This window comes from Lipotes vexillifer, unplaced genomic scaffold, assembly GCF_000442215.2.
Source record: "Lipotes vexillifer unplaced genomic scaffold, Lipotes_vexillifer_v1.1 scaffold827, whole genome shotgun sequence".
Lineage (NCBI taxonomy): Eukaryota > Metazoa > Chordata > Mammalia > Artiodactyla > Lipotidae > Lipotes > Lipotes vexillifer.
This window is the reverse complement of record NW_006773114.1, coordinates 526,305-532,107: the sequence shown is the minus strand read 5'-3', so window position 1 is coordinate 532,107 and position 5,803 is coordinate 526,305.

Below are 5,803 nucleotides of genomic sequence, written 5' to 3'. Positions count from 1 at the left end.
ACTCACACAAGATCACATAGCTAGTAGGTGTCAGAGTTGAGATCTGGATCTAATTCTGTCTTCAACCATAATAACTATAACAATCATTTCACTTTTCTAGGTTGAGGATGAAGGCCAGTAGTCAAAGGACATATTACCTATATGCCAGTTCAGCCAGGATCTTTGCTTCAAAATAGGAGTGGTACAGGAGGATGAGATTTCCAGACACTAAAACCCACTAAATACTAAGAGAATTGTGAAAGACATATGCACATCTGTGTTTAAGTGCAATACATGTAAATGTGAAAGGTTGCACCATCCAATTTAATAGAACTAATATATAAATCTCCTCTCATTCAATAGCTTCTTAAATCACTGTTGCCGTTTGCATGTTTGTTTTCGAGTGATTCTTGTCTTGTGTCCTACTTAGGGAAACTCTACGGCATAGTACAATAAGCACAGGATTTGAAGTACACTTGATTTAAGTTGCAGCAAATCAGTCGCCTACTTTATGTGTATTTGTGCATAAATTATTGTATTGCTCTTACATTATTCACCTCATCTTCAAGTGAGAATAATTGCTTCACAGGGTTGTGATGAGAATTAAATGGGATAATATATATAAAGTAATCTATACTCAATAAATGTAAGTTTTTTCACACTCCATAAATTATTAGGACAATGGGTATTAATTTTTAAGTATAATAAAAAATTCTAGTCTTTTTATTGTCAAGTAATATGTCTCCTCTTCTAGTTTGAAAAATCATGTCTTATATGCCCCCAGGGCCTGTTATAGTAAGTACTGCAAGGAGAAATTCAGTTACTACTGAATACATTTATTAACACTAGACTTTATTCAATAAAGTCTTCAAAGGGAAAAGTTTTGAGATAAAGCCTCTGTTGTAGCCAAAATAATTGTCTCTATTCCACAGTCATTCTTCTCCCACCTACTTAGACAAATCCATGCTGGGGGTCCTTAGCCAGCTGCTTAGAGTATGTGTATTTTAGCTTCCCAAAATTAAGGGGATTTGCCTTAGGTCAGGTTCCCAGAAGCAGATTCAGAAATGAGGAACATTTAATAAGGGAAGTGCTCTAAAGAAAAACAGGGAAAATAGTTAGGGAAATCGGACAAGAGGAAGTGGGGGAGATTTGGCAAGAGGAGGAAGCCAAACAAGGGTGAAATTTTAGGACAGTCTCAGCCTCCGTTCAGTACGTAGATGAGCTCTGAAGTGTCCAAACTCTAGGGAAGGAAGCTGGGCTTTCCTATTCCTGAACTAGTCCATCCTTGGCTTTGAGTTGTCCCTGTTTGGTTTGAACTGTAAACAACCAGACAGTTCTAATTTCTGTACTTTCAGGAAAAAGCAGCTCCAGTAACCAAAGGCTGTCCTGTAAGAAAGTTGCAGGTACAAGACAGAAGACACACAGATTGCAGATGGGCACACAGAACAGGTAAGAAGGCTTGGGGTGGGAGTGCGGGGGGGAGTTTGGGCAGAGCAACTGACAAAATCCACCACTGGCCCCCAAACAGACGCGAATCCATTTTAGTGCCTATCTTATGTTTATCTATGGAAATTTCATCACCACAGAGTCTTAGACAAAGTCTAAAAATAATGATTTTGGTTTTCTTCTAAAACTCATCCTTTCAAGGGAGAGAAGACAAAACCATAAAAACAAGGGAAACTTTGGTGCAGAAATGCAGGGAGCTTTTGAAAGTTAGCAGACCAGAACCATCCATCTGTTCAGTCATGCAAATTAATATTGTCTTCACCTGCTCAGTCCCCGACTGGTTCACATAGCAACAATACTAAACAAAATTCACATAGGTCTTGTTGGTTTACAAAGTATTTTTCCCCTTTATTGTCCTAGTTGAGCTTTTGTCACAGCCCTTAGAATCTGTCAAGTTAGGTATCAGTGCTTAGGTTTCGCAGAGAAACTCAAGGTCAGAGAGGTGATGTGATTTATTCAAGGTTACTCCCTAATGAAGTGGCAGAATTGGGTCTTATATTTATTATTTTGTCTTCAAATCTAGTCTTCCTTCCTTACATATATAAGCAAGCATGAACTTCAGTTCTAGACACTAGGTGTCCATCAAAATTTATATATTTTTATATTCTACAGCAATATTTTGCAGCTCTGAAGCTAGTCCCTATGGGCTAGTAGGATAACCTCATCAAAAAAGAAATAACCTCAGTATTATACATTCTTCCATGTCCTCAGTATTTCCTCTCTCCAAACATTTGTCAGCTTCAAATGTCAGCTGGTCAGTCAGCTCTGTGATGGCAAAGTCTTGATTGGACCTTTTTGTTGACTTTTGAAACCCACTACCTAGCTCTGTGCCAGGCACAGGACAGGTGCTCCCTAGGAAGTTGCTGTTGAATGAAGCAGTAGATTAGACTCATAGCAGAAAGGCAATAAAGTTAGCTTTCATTCCTCTCCTTACTTCCAAGATGCAAGCTTGTTCCAGTGTCAGTCTCATATTTATCAATGGAAATTTCACCACCGAAAATCCACCTCAGGTGATGAGTCCTCCACTCCAAATGTCACTTCCCAAAGTCACTTTCCTTTGTTTGATGAGGGCCTCGTATCCCTTCTCCTAACAAGTCTCCACACAACTCAAATGAGAGAAAACAAGTACTTTGTTGAGTAGTTTTCTTAATAGAGCTATTCTTTAAAAAAAAATTTTTTTTTTACATTGGGGTATAGCGGATTAACAATATTGTGATAGTTTCAGGTGCACAGCATAGTGACTCAGCCATACATACATGTGTATGCATTCTCCCCCAGACTCCCCTCCCATCCAGGCTGTCACATAACATTGAGCAGAGTCCCCTGTGCTATACAGTAGGTCCTCATTAAATATAGCAGTGTGTACATGTCGATCCCAAACTCCCTAACTATCATTTCCCTCTACCCTTCCCCCCCAGTAACCATAAGTGCATTCTCTATGTCTGTGAATCTGTTTCTGTTTGTGAATATGTTCATTTGTATCATTTCTTATTAGACTTTGCATATAAGTGCTATCATACGCTGTTTCTCTTTCTCTGACTTCATTCAGTCTGACAATCTCTAGGTCCATCCATGTTGCTGCAAATGGCATTATCTCATTCTTTTTTATGGCTGAGTAATATTCCATTGTATATATGTTCCACATCTTCTTTATCCATTCCTCTGTCGATGAGCATTTAGGTTGCTTCCATGTCTTGGCTATTGTAAACAGTGCTGCAATGAACACTGGGGTGTATGTATCCTTTCGGACCATGTTTTTCTCTGGATATATGCCTAGGACTGGGATTGCAGGGTCATATGGTAGCTCTATTTTTAGTTTTTCAAGGAACCTCCATACTGTTCTCCATTGTGGCTGTATCAATTTACATTCCCACTAACAGTGTAGGAGGGTCCCCTTCTAAAGAGCTGTTCTTTATCCATCTCTCTTCTTACTGACAGAGGGTAGGGTCAGGAGTTAGAAAAACAGCAACTAAAAATGGGATTGTCTGTGATTGGGATGGCCATCAGCCAGGCATAGGATAAGGCTCAGGTCTGTTACATGCATTATAATAGATGACCTACTATTTATTACAACTATCTAGCAGAGTGGCTGGCACAAAGCTGACTCCAAGAAAAGCCTTCTTATAGAGAAGAATATATTTTAAAGGGAAAAAATATACACACACATATAATCTTGATAAAATTTGCTGTAAATAAATAGAAAGGTAGGTATTTTATTGTCAAGTCATCCAAGGATGGTTTCATACTCTTTTCCTATCTAATCTGCACTTCAAAAGTATAGTCAATATTAGGCAGTAAGAGAGGTATGGAATGGCATCTCTTCAAGAGGGAGCTGCATGAACAAAGTTATTGGGAACCTTTAAAAGGTGATGATGACTGAGATGAGTCTGAAAGAGATAAGCTGAATTAGCTGGTAAGTAAAGGTAGAAATTTGAGAGGGAAGATCAAGCATAATGGTGTGGAGGTATGAAAAGGCAAGGTGTGTAGTTCATTAATAATAAAGTTTAAATTAGGAAGACAAGCTGTGGCTGGAGTTAAGAGAGAGGAACTTAGGTGCCAAGTCCAGCAGAGTTTGCAAACCGTGGGAAAGAGCTTTTTCCTTGACTTGGGTGGTGTGGAACACTGTATTGAATAAACAGATTTTCAGAAGGCTTGTTGGCCATGGGAATGTTAATATACCAAGTCATAAATGCACACACAAATACACACACACACACACACACACACACACAATCTCTGACCAGTGATTTCAGGATTTTCTAGTCTTATTGAAGTGCAGATCATTTTCAGTATTGATTTACTTCTTAGGGAAAAGTAAGACCTGCTAAAGAACTTGAGATAATGCAAAATGCAATTGTTTTGGATGTTCACAGGAATATGAGGAAGCAAAGAGCGTGCAAAATGGAGAGATGTGAAAAGTGAGGTATGGTTGAGGTCTGGTTAAAATTTTCCTGTGACGGGAAGTGATGATAGGTGAGCTGGCGCAGCACATGGGATAATGTGTATCTAAAAAGGAATTTTATCACTTCTTGAAGGAGGATGTGTTTCTGAGGCAGGAGGGGAGATAATCAGCAATTTGAATGCAAGGGTGGTAGAAGTTCAGATTTGAGTTCTAGAAGGTACTCCCACCTGCCCCCTGCCAAACAGTCTGGAGAATGGGTAGCCTGGTAACTAACTTCAGGCGAGAAGTCCAGTCAAGTAAGCCTTTAAAATAATTCAGATACAAATAATTAGTTCTGAATTGAAAGAGGTGAGCATGAATGGGGAATACAGTGCTGTTGAAAAAAAATGTGAGAGGGACTTCCCTGGCGGTCCAGCGGTTAAAACTCTGTGCTTTCATTGCAGAGCACCCAGGTTTGATCCCCGGTCAGGAAACTAAGATCCCACATGCCATGCAGCACAGCCAAAAAAAAAAAAAAAAAAAAGAGAATATGAGAATAAGCCTCAAATTTGTAGCTAGATTGCCTGAAGAAAACAACACTAATTCGAAAAGATACATGCACTCCAGTGTTCATTGCAGCACTATTTACAATAGCCAAGATGTGGAAGCAACCTAAGTTTCCATTAATAGGTGAATGAATATATATATATACATTGAAATCTTAGCCATAAAAAAATGAAATCTTGCCATTGGCGACAACGTGGACGGATCTAGAGAGTATTATGCTAACTGAAATAAGTCAGACAGAGAAAGACATATACTGTAGGATCTCACCCTATATGTGGAATCTGAAAGCAAAACAAAACAAAATAAAAGAAGACTTAGAGATACAGAAAACAAATGGGTGGTTGTCAGAGGAGAAGGAAGTTGGGGGGCAAAATAGGTGAAGGTGATTAAGAGCTACAAACCTCCGGTTATAAAATAAGTAAGTCACGGGCATGTAATATGCAGTGTAAGGAATATGGTCAGTAATATTGTAGTAACTTCATATGGGGATAGATTGTTACTAGACTTATCCTAGTGATCATTTCATAATGTATTAAAATGTCAAATTACTGTGTGGTACACATGAAACATACATAATATTGTAGGTCAACTATATTTCAATCCAAAACCATGTAGCTAGAATGCCTACGTGGCACTCATTAGCAAGATGAATAAAGGCAGGATCCTCTAAGTTTTTAAGATATACTAGGGTTTATGGTTCATTTCGTTGCTATTGTTTGTGTCGGGCTGGGAATTCCCTGGCAGTCCCGTGGTTAGGACTCCACACTTCCAATGCTGGGGCCCAGGTTCAATCCCTGGTATGGGAACTAAGATCCCAAAATTGGCACAGTGCAGCCAAAAATAAAATAAAATAAAAAAATTGTGTCAGGC